The following is a 20,377-nucleotide window of genomic DNA, read 5'->3' as shown; positions in this document are numbered from 1 at the left end:
ATGTCACAGGGTCTCAGTTGCTATGTGTGTCTCCCAGGCACTACTTTTCTGGAGTCATCCATCTGCTCTGTCTTACAACATCTCTGCCTCTTCTTCTGCCTATCTCCCTGAGCCTGGAGGGGAGGCTTTGATCCCATTTAGAACTGAGAGGGAGCTGCTCTTGACGGCTGGATCCTGTCACTTTTTCTACTTAGTGGCAGTTCTCTAAAAGGTAAGGCTGTATGAATCTGTTTGCTTTGCTTGGATTGCATGCCACACTATTTTGCTACGCATATATCAACACAAATTACTGTTAGCTTTAGAAACAGTTCAAGTAGCCAATATATACTTAATAAATATATAAAAACTGAAATAAAAATATGAACATAGGAAACTTGAAAGAATGCTGAAGCCTCTGGAGGAAGTATCCTGATTTCTTTATCTTGAATCAACTCCACATGGATGCTGTACCAAAATTGGGAGCAGAATTTAAACCCATTAATTACACAGCAAATAACATTTTTACCACATTTTTAATCAGTGAAAGTCTGTGCTGTACACTATTATGACTGTGTACACATGTTACCATTAGATTTGAATAAGGGCTGTAAGTGCCAGTAACCAAAGACAGGAGTCTCACTGAGGAGCCATGCTTAGTCAATGTGATAAATATTTCTCACACAACCTTCTGATGTCCTAACACCCTTACCTGCTTGTTTGTTTAAATGACTTTCATTTTCAGTTAATTCAGATGTTTGAAGAACCACAGTAATTAAGCCATTAAAACAGTTCACCGAATTGTTCCAAGCTGCTTGTAGTGAGATAGCATGGTGAATCATCTGTCATCCCCTCAGGCAATCAAATCAAATAATTAGCTTAGCCTGTCATGGTGCAAAGCCTGAAATAATTAGGACTTTGGTCAACCTTGATTGAAAGGATATGTTTAAAGCTGACTGGAATCAGCTTTTCTTCATCTCCTCAGAGGATGGCACAAGACATTGGGATTGTAGCATGAGAATTGAGATATGCAGTAGAAGTTTATAAATTACAGATATTATATACATGTAGTAGCTATTATATAATTATGGATATAGATTATAGATATTAAGTAGAAGACATAGACATGTATGGCTAAGAACATCAGGAGAGTTTCTTCCTTGAGATTCTTAAAGAAGAGTTCAGGGTGGGGCTAGGATTATCTTCAGCTAGTATTTTACTATATTACAGTTCTCTAGGTTACTGTGTTTGGCCTTTCTCAGTTGGATTTCTCTATCTGCTCTATCTTACTTGAAAGGACAAACATGGTGGCCCAGGGAGTGGCACTATAGAAGGTGTGACAGTGTTGGATAGGGGCGGCCTTGTTGGAGGATATGTGTCACTGTGAGGTTGGGATTTGAGTCTCTTATGCTCAAGCTCCAACCAGTGAGGAAGAAAGTCTCCTTTTGGCTGCCTTCAGATCAAGACATTGACCTCTCAGCTTCTTCTCCAGCATCATGTCTGCTTGGATGCTGCCATACTTCCTGCTATGATGATAATGGATGGAACCTCTGAAACTGTAAGCCAGCCCTGATTAAATGTTTGCCTTTATAAGAGTTGCCTTGGTCATGGTGTCTGTATCTTCAGAGTAATAAGACCCAAACTAGGACAATTTACAAGTTTTGCTACAAATGGTGACACATTCCATGCCTATAGTCCCAACACAAAAGGATTATGAGTTTCAGGCCAGCCTGGGTAACTTAAAAATAAATAAGTAAATAAAAGAAACAAGCCCCCCAAAAACTACAGTCAGAAATTTGTAAAACAGGAATGATTGACCACCTTATATTATTAGTACTCTGTTATCAAAAACTTACAAGAGAAAACATTTGGTGAAGATATTGAGAAAAGGGAACCCTCACATAATGCTGGTCAAATGAAAATTAGTGTAGTCATCATGGAAAGAAACGTACAGAATTTCCTAAAAGAATTAAAAGTACAGCTTTCATATGATTCAGAAATTCTACTCCTAGATATATGTATATATGTGTATACATGTATATATTCAATATATATATTGAAAATAAATTTCCTGATGAGCTATTGCATCACCATGTTTGTTGCAAAATTGTTCACATTTTACAAATTATTGAATTGCCTGATAGTCTAAAGATTGAAAAATAGATGAAATTGTTTTGTGTATGGATGTATATAACATATGTACATTGTTATATATACTTATATCTCAAATGGAATACCATTCTCAAATGGAGTGCCATTTGGCAATAATAATGAAATCTTGTCATTTTTGACATTACAAATAGGTCTCTAGAAAATTGTGCTAAATAAAATAATCCAGACACTAGTACTATATATATTTAATATGTGGAATCTGAAACATTTGAGATGATAGAGTTGAGTGGTGTTGCCAAGCCCCAGGATGTGGGGAAGACTGGGGAGACTTTGGTTCAAAGGTAATCAATTTCAATTAGGTAGAAAAGATTGGCTCAAAATATTAATTGCACATCATAGTGATTGTTCTAGTTTTACTTATGTTGCTATGGTAAACTGGATCTTGGAAGAGCTGGTTGAGGGGGAAAAGTGTGACCACAATATGAAATGAAAAAAATTTCAATATAGAAGATAAGACAAAAAATAACTTATGGGAAGTTTATTTCATTATATAATTTCAGGTTACAGTTTGTCATTGTATGGAAGTCAGGGCAGAGGTCACAAACAGCTAATAACATTTTTTCTACAGTAAAGAGCTGAAAGAAACAAATGCATGCACATGTGCTTGCTTGCTTGTGCTCAGCTCAGTTTCTCCATTATTGTACAGGTAAAGCTCCTGCCTAGAGAATGGTCCTTCCTACAGTGGACTGGGTCTTTCTACATTGTTAAATGTAATTGAGATAATACACCACACACATGTCTACTACAACCTGTACAACTTGATCCTTGAATCCTAGCTAGGGCAAGTTAGGGAATGAAGAAAAGACAGTGACAGGCACAGGGATATAAAAGAACTGGGATCACAGATGGGCTATGGGCACTCTTAGGGATCCATATCTAGACTACCTTTCAAACCCAGAACTTGAGTGTGTTTATTATTTACAGCATAAGGGGTGGGGCTATCTAGTCCTGGTATGAGGTATCTGTAGGCTGCAGTCTTGGGCTGCATGCAGCTAGGTGGAAAGACTTTGCCAATTTCCCATGGATCTGAGGCCTTTGTCCTTGTCATGGCTATGTCCAGGTCAACCATCCACATTCACTCAGGACTCCACTCAACTCAGGGCTTCTTCTGTTCCCTACCAACAAGGTGTAGACAATACATGATAAGACTCTTTTCCCAGGTGATTCTGGGTTGTGTCAAGGTGACAATTGAAGCTGACCTCCACAGTAACAGTATCTAGTTATGATAAAGGAAAAGTAAATTTCAAATAATGTTGCCATCAAATGATGTTATTAGGCAAGATATGTTAGTTAGCTTAATGTAGTTATGTAGATAATGAATGTATTAATTAGCTTGATTCTGCCATGTATGTCCTTCCTGTCATAGACAACAAATATAACCTTGTTAGTTAACATGAAAATACAGATTGTGTCTGTAAAAAGTGTTTTTTTTTCTTTTTGAGATGAGTTTTCTCTTTGTTGTTTACACTGCCCTGGATCTCACAGAAATCTTTCTTTCTTGGTCGCCTGAATGCTGTGGTGACAGCATAAGCCACCATGTCCAACTACAACATTTTCATTTCCCATATTTTTCTATTAAAAATAGTTCTTAGACATACAGCATCAGCCATCAATGATTTTGCCAGATATGCAGATTCTTGGGCTATTGCTGGACTCACTAAATTGAAGAGAGCACTTTACTTAAGCTTGGAAGTTAGCTGCCATCTAGAACTCTTGCCTAACATGTATGAGTCCCCAAGTTTGATCTCTGGTACTACAGAAAAAGTAAAACAAAACCAACCAGCCAACCAACCAACCAACCAACCAACCAGCCAGCCAGCCAGCCAGCTAACCAACCAGCCAACCAACCAGCCAGCCAGCCAGCCAGCCAGCCAGCCAGCCAGCCAGCCAGCCAACCAACCAACCAACCAACCAACCAACCAGCCAGCCAGCCAGCCAGCTAACCAACCAGCCAACCAACCAGCCAGCCAGCCAGCCAGCCAGCCAGCCAGCCAGCCAGCCAGCCAGCCAGCCAGCCAGCCAGCCAGCCAGCCAGCCAGCCAGCCAGCCAGCCAGCCAGCCAGCCAGCCAGCCAGCCAGCCAGCCAGCCAGCCAGCCAACCAGCCAGCCAGCCAGCCAGCCAGCCAGCCAGCCAGCCAGCCAGCCAGCCAGCCAGCCAGCCAGCCAGCCAGCCAGCTAGTCAACCAACCAACCAACCAACCAACCAACCAACCAACCAACCAACCAACCAGCCAGCCAGCCAACTATCCAGCCAGCCAGCTAGCCAGCCAGCCAGCCAGCCAACCAACCAAATAAGACCTTTAGTTGATTTATTTGCATATTGAAAATTTAGGAACTATTCAGTTCTTTGTTTCCCTTTCCTACACAATACCACAGGTAGTCTTGGAAGTGTCTCTTGTTTAAGGAGAGCAGAGGTAAATACTAGCAGTCCATTTCTGGATTTCTTTGCATTTTCCCTCTAATTTAATGATTTTTAAAAAAATTATCAAAAAGAATTGTTTTCTATCATTTTTATGCTTCTATTTCCTTCCACTAATCCTTCCTATGCAATCTCCTTGCTGTCTCTAAAATTCTGTAATTGTTGTGCTATATATATTTAATTTATATATTCTAAAATATATAAATACAGTCTTTTAAGTCTGTCTATATAATGTTACGTGTGTGTGTTTCCTTGCTGACCACTTAGTATTTGGCAACCAATTTTTCTCTTTCTCTTCTGGAAAAGACTATTTCTCCTAGTCTCAGCATCCATTAGTTGTCTTGTGACCCGTAAGACTTTCTGCATCTGTGTTAGCATGTCTAACAATGTTATTTTCTGAGGTCTTGTTTAGGCAGCCATGTTGATAAGACTTCATGGATGTAGCTTCTCTGACATTTCCAGGAAACATAACCTTATGTCAAACTCCCTGTTATTTTGGCTTTTACAATCTTTCCACCTTCTGTTTTGCTTTGCTTCTTGAGCCTTACATGCAGGAATTGTGTTGTAGATATAACAGTTTGAGTTGGGTACCACATGTTCACTTGTTCTCAGCATTTTGACAAGCTACATTTTTCTATAATGGTCTCCATCTGTTGCAAGGAAACATTTCTTTGATGAGGGTTGACTCTCTTTGTCTGTGGGTATAAGAATGTGAGAATACGACACATCTGCAGACACCATATCTGACACTGTTGCCATGGTTAAGAGGCACTTGCAGACAGAAACCAAGTGTGGCAGTTCCTGGGGAGGTCCAGCCAGCAACTGACCAATGCAGAGGTGGATGCTTGGAGCCAACCATCAGGCTGAATTCAGGGAACCTGGTGGGGGAGGATTACAACCCCATTGGAAGAACAACATAGGCTGGCCTGACCACCCAGTTCTCCCAGAGACTAAACTACCAACCAAAGAGTATACCAAAAGGGATCTTTGGCTCCAGATACATATGTAGCGGAGGATGGCCTTGCCTGACAGCAATGAGAGGGGATGCTCTTGGTCCCAGGAAGGTTTGATGCCCCAGAGTAGGGGGGGATGCTAGAACTGTGGGGCGAGAGAGTGTGAGTAGGTGAGTGGGGGAGCACTCTCATACAGACAAAAGGGAGAGAGGAGGGCAGATGTGGAATAGGGAGGTGGTAGAGGGGTAACTAGTAAGTGGGATATCATGGAATGGGGGATGGGTAGAAGGGGTAACTAGGAAGTGGGATATCATTTGAAGTGTAAATGAATGGAATAATTAATAAAAGTTTAAAACAATAAAAAAAATAAAATAAAAGAATGTAAACAACATGGTACTGGCAGAAAACCAGACATGAAGACCAACAGAACTACATCAAAGTACCAAGCACTTTAAGTGGAAACTTAAGAGTTCTTTGAAAAGTCAGTTGGATGGTGTTTTGCTGGTTCAAACACATGAAGGAACATTTGGTTAAAGTGGACACAGGTGTGAAAGGCTAAGGCAGATTTGTGAAGGAATGTTTCACTGAAGAAGACACAGGAGAGAGGATGTTCTGCTAAAGCAAGCATGTGAAAGGACACATGATGAAGGATTCTTTGCAAACAGCACACATGTATTTGTCTGTCTTACATTGCATAGTTGAGCTGTATTTGTCGGGACTCCATAGAGAGAAACAAACCAAAGAACTTCTGGTAGTGTGTTGCATATTGTTGCCGCTTCCAAGGACTCGGGCTGATTAGATGTATGTGCTGAGTCAAAACCTGTGCTGAGGCAAGGCAGGTGGAGGACATGTTATGTTTGGTGTGTATAGATAGCATTTCACGGAGTGATGGAGACAGAGCTTGGCTTGCTGGTATAGCTAGCTGTGTAACACTTGTGGGTCTCAAGCCTTTGCTGGTCTTCACTTCCCTGAGAGAGGCACAGCCAAGAACTTCTACTGGTGTTCTTGTTGGTCCCTCTTGTTGACTTGAGCTGAGGCTGAGGCCTGGCTGTCTCTGGTAGGTTGTGTCACCACTATTGCTAACCCAACTGTACCAAATTGGACTGCTGGTATATCTATGAAGAGTTTTCGAGTGGATCCAGCCTGCTAACCTGTGAACTGAACTGCCAATTTCCAGACAACACAGACAGGAGTTGCTCCAAAGAACCTTTCTAAACAGGTTCCCCCATATAATTTCTTTTCCATTACCTCTGGTGGGTGATGGGCTGTAAGGGAGATTGAAGCTTTTGAGAACCATTATTAAAAATAGGATTTTTAAAAATTAATGTTACAAGCAGTAGTACACAAAGTACAGCCATTTAATACTTGATAAGGATGCTAACTACATATACGAGAGAGAAGAGCATCTTCAACAAATAGAGCTGGGAAAGCTAGATGTTCACAAGCAGAAGGCTAGGATTCACAACCTTGTCCAGAAGCCAACTCCAGATGGATAAAATGCCTAAATGTGAAACTTGCAACACTGAAATTGCCAGAAGGACACAGAAGTATTGCTCTATACGATGTACTTGTAGAAAAGGATTCTCTGAACAGGAAGGACACCGTTTGCTAGGGAATTGAGGCTAACAACTGATAATTGGGAACTCATAAAACTATAATGATTCTCTATAGCAGAGGACACGATCAATCAAGTGAAGAGGAGGCCGACTGAACGGGAAAGAATCTTTGCCAGCTATACATCTGACAGAAGACTAATTTGCAGAATATATAAAGAACTAAAAAAAAAAAGAATCAATAAAATAAGTGACCTGTTTTAAAATGTGGGCTTGAGATCTGAAGGAAGAATTCCCAAAGATATAAAAATGGTTAGCAAATAGGTCTGGAAATGTCTGTTGTCCATAGCAGTTAAGGATATGTAAACCAAGACAACTCTGAGAACTCATTGTACTCCATTTAGAATGGCAAAGAGCAATGAAATAAATGACAACATGTGCCAGATAGGATGAGGAGAAAGGGAGCTCTCAGTCACTGTTGGCCACTATGGAAATCAGAGAATCCTCAAAAAACTAAAACCAAGCCAATCATATCAGCTATACAACTCCTTGGCATATGCACAAAGGACTCAACATCCTTCTCCACAGAGACTTGCTTAGCCATGTCCACTGATATTCTATTCACAATAGCTAGGGCAAAACAAACCAACCAACAAAAACCAAAACAACCCAACCAACCAACCAACCAACCAAACAACCAAACAAACAACCAACAACCCAAAAATCCAAAACACAAACCAAACATAAAACAAAACAAACAAAAATACCCCCAAACAAAACAAAACAAACAAAAATGTCCTTCAATAAAATAAAAATGTGGTACATATAAGGTTTATCCAGCCGGTCTAGGACATTTGTGAAGCAGAGTACTGACCCTTGGTTTATGTTAGTTCTAACTATTATATGTTACAAAACAATGAAAACAGTGTTGTGGGTCAGACAGTGACTGTACTGACTTTGGAACTGTAAGAAGTTGTTTAATCAGTTTGAGAATCAGTTTTCATATCTATAAAATAAGACATGAAGTATAAAATCAGAAAATGCACATAACAAGGCTAACTGTGGGCCTAGTACATAGTAAGTTATCCATGTGCACCATCTGCTGATGCTTTTCTTGTTGGATTTCATTGTATCTGAAGCTACCAGACAGGTCTGTTCTTGTTTTCCCTTCCTGAAGGCTTCAGCTACAGTCATTGACTTCTATCTGTTGATCCAGCAATAAGACCATTGGAGAACTTTCATGTCTGTTTTATATTTGTCTTGTTGGTAGACCTAGCATGAGAGTATCCTTATTCTATCTGGGTTTTCTTTGGTAATCCCTCAGTCAAACCATTCTGCGATAATTGGTCCCACATTTTTTTCTTCCCACTCTAATTTTTTTTTTTTGGTAAATTTAGTATTTTCTTCTCTATAATAACTGTACATTGTGAAGTATTGTATTGTTGAACTTACAGCATTGCTTCTAATTAATTGGTTAATTCATTTCATGATCACCTAGTCATTTATCTTTTCCTCTAGAGCATGTTTGTTAGTTATTTTAAAACTATCTTATTTTTATATTCTGAACATATATCACACTGCATGGACCATATTGAATATCCAGGGATTGGCAGGGACACAGTAGCCTATACAGTATTGTAGCATTTTTGTTTGGGGTTCTCTATCAGTAACTCGAGGGCAGGGTAAGTTGCAGGTTGAAATTGCAATGAATCAGTGAAAATACCTTTATGTGGCTTTACAATGAGCTAGGTCACTGTCTTCAAAGAATTCTGGTGAATATTGTTTTGAACATCATAACCAAAAGATACCTAATAGTTGAATGAAAATGATTGAGACATCAAATTTAAAATTTATTAATCAACCCATACAAAGACTCCCTCAATGAGCAATGTAGAGAATCATTTTCCAGATGCTTATTGTAAATTCACAACTCACACACCCCTACATTGAATTTCTTACTTAACACGTGACACATCACTGACCTGTAGATAAGATGAGGCAACAGAGATTTCAGAAATTTCAATGACATTTTCAGTGTTGAAATGGAATGCATAATGTGAACAGACTTCCTGAACTCTCAAATCTCTAGACTTAAAAGATGATGTAAATTTGATCATATACAGATAGAAACGACAGACTAAGCACTTTCCACAATGCACAAGTTATGGTGGCTATAAAATGCTTTGACAGAAACAGTAGCAAAATGGCATTACGCATTTTAGAAGTAGTCTGTCTGACTCAAGGCCAATTAAAAAACATTCATCTTGAGAAGTTGATAAAAATCCCTAGAATTGACTTGAGAGAGAGTAAGTAAAAGAATTATCTCTGGAAGGAAAGATTTCTCCTTTTATTACCTGTGAACTTGGGAAACTTCATATTTTTCCAAGCACTTATCTAACTGAAACAGCCATGATTATCCTTTATCAAGAAACACATTGAAATTTCAGATTAATCTTTCTTCATAGGTGTGAAAGAGTCATGTACCATCAAAGCACAATCAATATTGTTTCCTTACTGATTTTTTCCTCCTTTGAAGTTATAATTTTGTCTGTTATTTTTGCTTGCTTGCTGTTTTGCTTGTTTTTGAAGAACTACAAAGGAAGTCCTATGATAATTCTTCTTTAAATGTGGAACTTGAAATGAGTTTTTGGGAAAAAGAAAAATTTCTAGTAAGCTCAAGTGCAAACTTTCCACAGGGATGGAGCGAGCCCAGATCCAAATTTAGAAATGAATGAGAACAACTGTTTTTTCAGTGCTTCATACATGGGAGGTGATTTTCTTCTTTGCTTTGCTGTTGCCCAGCATTCTATACTCTTGTGCTTTTGGTCATAAGCTGAGCCATCTCTTCGGCCTTAGTTCTCTAAACCTTTAAAAAAAAATCCACTTTTCTGTGTTTGAAAAAAAAAAAAAACCCTGCTTTTGTGCCTGAATTACACAGTTGAAGCTGAGTGCTATGTGCCATGAATGCCCACTCTTGATAGACACTAAGTTAAAGTTTATTGCATCAATGAACTATGCATTCCTGATTGTCTCCTACAGCACCAGAGCGACACAGTGGTACTAAAGATTTAACACTTTTCTTATTATTATACTATAAAGTGTTTTTAAATTTGGCCCAACCTAGAAATAGATACAAATCTCCTAAGCCAGTGCAATTACTGGCATTTTGTAACTACAATTATAGCAATATTTAGTGCTTGGAGTTGAAAATGAGGGTCATTTTTTTGAAGAATGTGTCGCGATGCAAGGTCTTATGGATGCATGGTTACATTAGTACATTCTTTGCATCCTTGTTTTTAACAGCCTTTGCACTTTCTAGATCACTGCCTGTGACCTTAACAAACTACTTTGGTAATGACATTTCCACCTTTTGCCCTTCCTAAATTGATGGTATTGCATTTTAAATTAGGGATCACGGCATCTCCTGCTAGAGAAACGTTGCCCAGTACAAATGCTTAAGAAGAAATAGCGTTCTTTCAAAAAATGAATGGTTTCCATGTGGTAATCAGTCCAGTTCTAAACAATCAAAAAGCAGTGGTTATCCTTGTAATTACCTGATTTCATGAATATTTATGTCCAGTCATTATACTCATTTACTACTTTGTTCTCTAGGTGATATAAGACAGCATTTACCATGTCCCTCTGGTAGAAAATACTTTGTTAAGCAAGGACAATTTGATATTCAGGATAGAAAGTCAGCAAGCAATATACCCTTCCTGTTTTCTGAGCTTCCTGCAATTTTCTTTCTTCAAAATGGAGACTGTGTAGCCTTGCTCTGCAGTTGGTGCCTTGCCTTGCTTCCTTTTCTTTTCCCTTGGAAATACTCCTCATTACAATCTCATACGAAGTCAGGTGAGTTTTAACCCAGCTCCTGTCTTCTGGTGAGAGACAGAAAATGTAATTAATGTAGAGTGAGTCAGTGTGGTTCTTTTGTCTCCTTTCATCCCATCAGAAGAGGTCCTTTTGAGCTTCCTGGGGGAGATACTCAATGTTTTGAACATAAATCAAAGGTCATTTTCTTTTCTCCCTTCATTCAAGAGAAGAAAGAAAATAATTTTTGAAATCATAGCAGCAAAGGACTGAAACATTAAGTTCATGAGTGATGAATGTTGATGAAGCATGTCTCAATCACATAACTTTAATTCAGTTTTAAAATAAAGACAAATACATTCATTACATTGGCGGTCTAGAAATGACTGTGTATGAAAAGGGTTGAAGGAAAAGATTTATCACAAGTAAACATCAGACATTTGTGCACATGAGTCCCCTACTACTTGTGTACACATAACAAACACTCAATGTACTTTTTTCTGCAAGTCAATGTTGTGATGGTTTTCCTCTCTAGACCAATGATTTGTAGGCATTTTAAAACTAATGAAATTTTAATAACATTGTAAACTGACTCCAAACTCACTTTGTAATAGCAATGCTGCCATAGTTAGATTTACCTGTCATGACACAGCCTAGAGTCAACCAAGAGGAATTATTCAACTGAAGAATTACCTAGATCATGTTGGCCTGTGGACACTCTCTTGATTATTACTTGATGTGGGTGGGCCCATGTTATTGTGGATGGCACCATTTACAGAAAGATGGTCTTGGATTGTAAAAGAAAGCAGGCCGAGCATGAGCCTGTGAGTCAGCAAGCAGCATGCCTTCATGGCTTCTGCTTCATGATTCTGTCCTGACTTCCTTCATTGATACACTGTGACATAAAAGAGCAAGTCAAAGAAAATCTCTCCTCTCTTAAGTTGCTTTTGGTCGGAATATTTTTATTACAACTGCAGAAATCAAGCTAGAGCAGGTATTTTTAGTATCTATTAGCCAAAAGACAGCATTTAATTGTGAAACATTATGTTACTTATATAATGTCAACTAAAAAGCAATATATGTTACCTATATATGTTATAAGTTATATATGTTATCTATATTACACTTGGATAGCTGGAATCTACAAAATTGTTAGCTCAGCATTAGCATTACAGTATTTTTTATATATGATGATAATGAGGCATAGACATATTTGTAATATTCTCCAGACTATACAAAAGTGATGTAGTTGGAACTCAAACTCACTTATTTAAAAATTTACCTTCATATTACACTGTACCGTAATGAATTCAGTAGCACCTTAAAACTAATTTGTATTTTATTCATTATAATATTTTGTTTGGAAAATGTAAATTTTAGTGTGTCTCTGTGCGTGTTGGTGGATGTACGCTCTGGAACAAGTCTGGGAATTGGTTTTCTCCTTCCTTGTAGGTTCTAGGGATCAAATTCAGGTCATCAGGCTACAGCAACAGAACATTTACCCACTGTGAAATCTTACCAGTCCACAAAACACCTATACATATATTTTAAAATATGTGAGAAGTGATGATCTCGTCCATTTGCTACTAATATTTAATGTACCATTTTTTAGTGTATTTTTACATTTCAGCTGATGTTGACTGAACTTGAATGAAGTCTTTCAGAGAGTAAAACATAACCCAAACCTTAGGCTAAACATGTATTTAACACTTGTTACTAAATCTCCTCTTGGAGGAGATGTGAGCACATATACCCATCTTCCTAAGGTGTATGTTCCTTCTTAAGTTCCTAGCAACAAAGCAAAGTAGGAGTCCACCACTGTTTACTCTAGAGAACCAATGATTTTATTTGGTTTCCTTACATAGCATAGGTCAGGAATTACTGGAGTCCCATTGACCCCTGCCCAAAGCCCACACCAGAGAGTCTTTACCCAAAGGAATAAGGGCATCTCCATAGAAGGAGACCCACCTACTCATTTAGTCTGCTCTGGCCTGTCCCACCATGCTGGTCACCACTGTAGGTCATAGGGTACGTATCTGGGTAAGAATGTTAATGATTTTTCTCTCTAGCAACCCATATAACATTTTCCAGAAATATGAAAGAATGGGTAGGAGGCTTCCTGCATCAGTGCCAATTTGATATCTCTATGTTCTGAGCAGTGGGGTTTTACCAAAAAATTCTCGTGGCCAACAAGATCAATGTCAATAGTCTGCAGTGTATTGGATCTCTCCAGGACACTCCTGAGCAGTAACTCAAGGGGAGGCATTTCACACCTAGTACTGGGATTTTCTGTAATATTATCCGTTGTATAGGGTAACTCCAATTAAATGCCTTTGTATCTATATGTATCTATATACATATTCATAAAGAATGTTACATAATTTATGCTGCCTAATTTGTTCTTGAGGCTGTGGCTATCCACTGGGATCACGAGTGACCTCCCATGGACCATACACCTAAATAAAACTAACTCTCCCTCTCTTAGCAGCTATAAGTTGCAATAACTCCACTGCTAGGCATGAACTTTATGCCCACTTTTCCTCCCATCCTGGGATGTTCTCTGGCTTGTATTCATGTGGCTCTTGTGCAAGTTGTCACAGCTCTAGTCAGCTCATAGGTATAGCTTCCCTGCTATGACCTAAAAACACTATTTTCTTGTAATATTTCACTGCCATTGGATCTTACTGTACATCCACTCCCTTTTCACACTGATCTCTGAGTCCTGGAGGAGAAGGAGGTATGACATAGATGTCGCCAAGTTTTTTCTTTCTTTTTAAAGAAGCTTTTCACAGTCTCTTATTCTCTGCACCTTGACAAGCTGCAGAAAGAAGATTATGTGGTGAGGGTTGGTAGACATACTAATTTATGGGTATAATTATAAGTCATTACAAGTCAGTTTAATATTTAGTCCATTTAGCAGAATAACAGTAGGTATACAGTCTACTCCTTCTCTTAAACCTCTTTCCCTTCTTTACTCTGCTGCTTTCCTTAAAAGCCACGGGAATCTCCCAATTTTAATTTGTTTCTACAATTATATTATATTAAAATATAATATAACATATATTATATTAAAATATATAAAAATTTCATGGAAGTATATTATTGTACACTAAATAGTAACCTGTGTTGACTCTGTCTGGCCCTGGAGATTTTTCAGTTGGGAGATTTTTAGTTACTATTTCTACCTTATTAGTGGTTATGGGTCTATTTCTTTAATTATTTACTTGGTGTTGGTTTAGCTTTGGTAGAATATTTACATCTAGAGAATCACTCATTTCTTTTAGTGTTTGAATTAGGTATAATATACAATTTGAAAGAATGTTCTTATTATTCTATGAACTTTTGCAATATCTGTTAAAATGTCTCCTTTTTTCATTTCTAATTTTGTTAGTTTAGATCTTATCTTTCTTTTGGGTAACTTGGATAAAGTTTTGTATTTAAAATTTTTTTACTTTTTGAGACTCTCATACATGCGTATTATATTTATAGCATTTATAGCTCTTTCTCTTCACATTCAGCTCCTTTGTGTTTTGCTCTCTCAAATTTATGACCTCATCTTTTTTTATTACTTTTACACATAGATACACATGCACACAATACACATATACACATGTATATACATACATACATACATATATATGTACATGTGTGTGTATGTGTATATATACCTATATTACTTGTTGAGTTAATGTTGCTCATATGTATACATGTTTAGGGTTGATTATTTAGAATTGGACAACATAAAACAGTTCTAACTCTAAGCAGGCTGACATACCAATCATGCAAACCATGCCATCTCATGTTCTTTGGGAAAGCCTAGTAAAAGGAAGAAGAAGAAGAAGAAGAAGAAGAAGAAGAAGAAGAAGAAGAAGAAGAAGAAGAAGAAGAAGAAGAAGAAGAAGAAGAAGAAGAAGGAGGAGGAGGAGGAGGAGGAGTAGGAGGAGGAGGAGGAGGAGGAGGAGGAGGAAGAAGAAGAGGAGGAGGAGGAAGAGGAGGAGGAGGAGGAAGAGGAAGAAGAGAGGGAGGAAGAGGAGGAGGAGGAGGAAAGAAAGAAGGCAAAAGAAAAAACATAGAAGGAAAAAAGATACAGAGGGACAAGACCAGAACAGGCAGGGCCTACTAAATCACATTGACTATTTAGTAAGTGAGGGACAAGTGACAAAGATAATGGCAGAGAGCTGGATGAGGTAAGGACTAAGGTATGAATGAAGACTATCTTCCTTGCTGGTTCCAGGCTCAAACCTTTCAGCTTTCCTTTTCTGGCTCCTAGATATTTGTGACACCCCTAGGGATTCCTTTTTGATGTTAGGTCACAGATGTTGGTCACATCTTCAGGGGTAGGGTTGAAAATGTAAGTTCTATTTCTGGGATATCATTGGGAAACTGGTTTGTAGATGCCGGTCCAGTCAATGTGTGGGTTTTCACAGGTCAAGTCATAGATGCTGGCTGGCCACCCATTTGGGTGGTTCTTCAGAAGTCTTGTTGGCAGTTGTGGCACCCCCATGGGCATTCCTTTACTAAGGTCCCATCTGCATAATTTTTTGATAGCGTACTTGATAGATTTTGACTTAACTTGATAGAAATCTACCCTGTGATTAACTTAACAGAAAAATTGACCTGCCAAAATGCAAAAAAGTGATGTAAAAAAGGAGGCTTCAATTTCTTTTTTGAGTTAGGGTCTTACCATGTTGCTTATGATGGTCTTAAATTCTTTGGGTTGTGTTCTCTTGCCTCAGTCTCTGGAGAAGGTGGGACTGTGTTTACTTCTGTACCCAGCTTGGAAGGTGTATCCTTCGTCTATTACAGTATTCATGAAGGCATCCAAAATGTGCTTGCCAATGGGATGATAGTTTTCAGATTTTGACAATGTGACAAATGATAGCTGCTAAGGTTTTAGGTGAGATTCTGACTAGAGAGGATGATATATAAGATATTCTGAACCTCTTCCATGTCTAGGAAGATATTTTGTAGGAGCCAGTGAAGATACAAGTGATAGCAACATGAGTGAGTTCTCCTCACAGGTATTGAGGAAGTGTCAAGCATATACAGATGGTTAATGATGGCAGTTAAGGAAATCTTTGATTAACTGTAACAATGAAACAAAATATGACTGCTGAGCAGTAATTGAAGCTCCACTAAGGTTTTAAATGTCTAGAAAAAAATGTATTATAAGCTGAGTTAAGAAAATAATGTTTACTAAGAAAGCTCTAACATTTGTATGCATACTTTCAAAAGCTGAAGAAACTTATTGTTCTTGACAAAAATATCATTATAGGGACTAAATCATTCTAAATATTTCATGTAGCTCTCATGTAAATCATCTCTGCCTACAAAGTCACACTATTTTAGGAATGAGAGCTGCCAACAGGAGAACAGCAATGGGCTTCAAGTTAACTTTTAGTCATATTAGCATTCAAAAGCAAATAAAAAATTGTCTTGAAAAGTTAATTTTCAGCACAAAAATATGAATTGCAGTCAATTATTTTATCTGTTTACTACTAATACTTGATCTAAACACACACACACACACACACACACACACACACACACACACACACACAAGCACATGGCAGAGGGCAGGGAGACAGACAGAGGGGGGAAGAATGACTCCTTTAGATTACTTTTAGATAAGGTTCTGTTATGAAGTCTAAACTTGTCTCAACTATGGCAATTCTGCTTTGTCACTTGAATGCTGGAATTACAGACATCTCCCACCATTTTTGCTTAAAATTAATTAAAACAGGTGTATGATGATTGGTTTTTTTGTGTCATTGTAGTCAGGCCACAGTGTTCATTAACATTCCTCCGGATGCTTCTGTAGATGAGAATAACATTGAAGTATATAGTACTTTATTATTTTTAAAACATTTTACTCTTTGTGAATTTCACATCATGCATCCAATCCCACTCATCTCCCCATCTCTCTGTATCCTCCCTCTGCCCTTGCAACCTTCCTTCAAAAGAAAACAAACAAAATAAACAAAAACAAACAAACAAGCACATCTTCCTATGGAACCTGTGGTGTGTCACACCCTTTTGCCCAAACAGCTTTACTTGCAAATGTTCAATGAAGAGTCATTAGTTTGAGGCCTCTGGCTTCTATTATGCTCTCAGTACTAGATTTTCAATGGGACTCGTCTCAGATATCCTGTTGTAACTCTGTGTCATGGAGATTCTTCAGCTTTGGTTTTGTAGGACTGCCCCCTTTCAAATGCTCCAGCAGTTCATAGATGGGGTAGATGTTGGAGTGGGCCAGCTCAAAGCCCTGGATCTGGGTCTGGGTGGTAGCTGAGCTGGTGAGCCCACCAGCTTTTCTGTGTTGCCCAAGTGAGTGGCACAGCTGGCTCTCCCTGCACCCAGACCAGGAGAGGCAGCTCTTTAGCACTGCTCAGGCAAGGGGCAGCGCCAGATCTTTTGTTCTTACTCTCTCAGAGCCAACTTTCCCTTGCCCATGCCACCAGGGCCAGCTCTCCTGAGCTGCCACACAGGCAAGGTGTGGGGCCAGTTCTTCTGAGTGCTCCTGCTTGCAGGGGACAGGGCCGGCTAAATAGAGTAAACTTCTCTGGATGATGTGGATGAGATTCATTCAATTAAGATGACGGCCTTTGTGAGCAAATCCTGATCACTCTTTGAATATGAGAAATGCTGACAAAGGATGATCTTTCAAATGGAATTGCAACATAACTTGTTCTGGGGTCAGACTTGTTGGTCTATCCGGTGCCTCTGCATTTGTGAGCCAGTTTCTCTCTTTCCTCTTAAATTATCTCTGCAAATAATGTTATACAATCTCTCTCTTTCTCTGTTCATCAACCTGTCCTGGTCTTTACTTCTCCTGGCCTCATGCTCATGATCCAACCTCCTCTCTTCATCTTCTCTCTCCTTCTTCCTCTGGTCCCTCCTGAGACTCCTCACTTGATTCTCAAGTCCCGCCTTTCTCTCTCTACTGCCCAGTCACAGGCTCAATCTTTTTATTAACCAATTAACTTTAAGTTCAGGAGCAAGGTTTAGACAACAAAGGTGTGTACGGGAGAATTCTCTCATCTGGATGGCAACCAGATCTTGGGGTTCAGAACATTTAACATTTGTATACATAGCTCCCTGAGGACAGACTGATGAAACAAAAACAGCCAGGACAAGATTCAAACAGCAAGTAACTTCAGTATTACAACTGAGAAATATCCAGTCTAGCATAGAAAAATAGATTAGGAGTAACTGGCAAGTAATTGTGTTAAAGCTGATAAAATAAATCAATAGGACTCTTGTCTAGATTATTTGGGGGCTGGCTGGGTCATAATAAAAACTAATAGAGTTATTAAATATCTAACAACATATATGTATATATAGGTATGTGTATAATATGATACATAGATTTTATTGATTTTTGTTTTCTGTAGAACTTTTGCAAAGTATAAAGTGATAATTTAATATTTTCTTAGCATAAAATATATATTCTCTCAGCATTATTTTCTATTTTTGTTTTTCCTCTGCTTTATCTTCCCTTTTCCTCTTCTTTCCTTTGAGAAAGGGTCTCAGTATTTAACTCAGACTGAGCTAATGGTGATTCTCTTGGCTCTGCCTCTGCCTGACTCACTGTTCTTTTGCTGTGAAGAGTCACTGTGACCAAAGCAACTCTTATAAGAGAAAGCACTTAACTGAGGGGTTACTTACAATTTCAGAGGTTTAAGTTCATTTTCATCATGGTGGGGAGCATGACAGCATGCAGGCAGACTGTGGATCAGTAACTGAGAACTACATTATGATCTCTAGGTAGAGACAGAAAGACTGGGCCTGGCATGGGCTTTGTGAAACCTCAAAGCCCATCCCCAGTGGACACACTTCCTCCCACAAGACCACAACTCCTAATCCTCCTAAACTTATCAAAGAACTCCACTCCCTGATGACTTAAGCATTCAAATATATGAGCCTATGGAGTCATTCTTATTCAAACCGCCATAGCCTCCTAAGTGCTGAGAATCATTGAAGTCAAATTACCTATTGAAAAAAATATGATTTATGGTTTTAACATGGCAGATTGTGTGTGTGTGTGCGCCAGATTGTTCCTTTCTCTATTTAAATAGTGTATATTAACTTCCATGATAATTTAGCTTTTGGCTCTACTCATGAGTTTAAATTTTTTCTTTTTCTTTTTGAAAGTAGACTTTTTCATACAATCCCCCCATCCACCCAAATCCATATCCTTTATTGCTCTCTTTCATTAGAAAAATAAACAAGCATACAAAGAAAAAATTAATTAAAATAAAAATGAAACTTGGATAGGTCAAAACAAATGAACAGAAAAATCAAAGAGTCAAAGAAAAAGACACAACACACACATATGGATACAAGGACACACAGATTAGAAGACAAAATTTCCATAAAGATACAAAGTTGGAAACCATAACATAGAAGCAAAAGACCTATAAGATAAGAGATAAAGAATAAAAAAAAAAAAAAGGCCCAGACAAAGCATTATGAGATGAAACCCCTACTCTTTCCAAACCCCCAAACAACAAACCAACCAACCAACCAAACAAACAATGAAACTATAAACCAATTCCTAAAATTTCACTGAGTTTGTGTTGGCCATCTACTGCTGGTCATGAGGCCTGCCTGCCCTTAAGAGTGCTTTGTATACAAACTGAAATTCCATTGGAGAAAATTAAGTTTTCATTTGAGAGTGGTTATCAATTGGAGATAGGCTGGGTTGGGAATGGTAGTTTGTGTTCATTTCCATTCTTAGCCCTGGGACCCCATCAGGCCCAGATCCGTGCAGGCCCTATGACTCTACCACCATCCTATGGGCTCACATGTACATTGGTCCTGCTGAGTTTTGAAGGCTCTGTTTCCTTTGTGTCTTCTATCTCTTCTGGCTCTTACACTCTCTCTGCCACCTTTTCTGCAAAGTTTCCTGAGCCCAGAGGGAAGGCACTTGGTGAAGACATTCTATTTAGGGCTTACTGTTTGAAAATCTCTCAGTCTATGCACATTGTCTTGTTGTGGGTCTCTCTATTTGTTCCTATTTACTGTGGAGGGAAGCTTCTCTGATGATGGTTGAGCAAGACAGTGATCTATGAGTATAGCAGAATGTGAAGATTCATTTTGTTACTACATTCCTTTAGCAAAATAGTAGTTTGGTTTTCCCCCAGGTCCCCGACCAATTTAGTCTCAGGTTCTTAGACACCTAAGAATTGTTACACATGGGTTCTACCTCATGAAGTGGGCTAAACTACAGATTTGCTGATTATTTTCACAAGCTTCATGCAACTACTATGCCAGCAAATCTTGGACAGGTCTCCATTGTAGATGGAAAGATTTGTAGTTCGGCTTCTGCTTACCTTTCTCCACTGGTAGCATGCAGAGTACCTGCAGGTGTCATGAACATTAGTCAATAAGGGCATTGATTCCATTGGAGTTGAATTTTGTACAGGGTGACAAGTATGGATCCATTTGATTCTTTTACATGCAGCCATTTAACCTGCACCATTTTTGAAGGT

The sequence above is a fragment of the Arvicanthis niloticus genome, chromosome 17 (genome assembly GCF_011762505.2).
Source record: "Arvicanthis niloticus isolate mArvNil1 chromosome 17, mArvNil1.pat.X, whole genome shotgun sequence".
Taxonomy (NCBI): Eukaryota; Metazoa; Chordata; class Mammalia; order Rodentia; family Muridae; genus Arvicanthis; species Arvicanthis niloticus.
The sequence above is the reverse complement of the archived record's forward strand: the minus strand, read 5'-3'. Positions refer to the sequence as shown.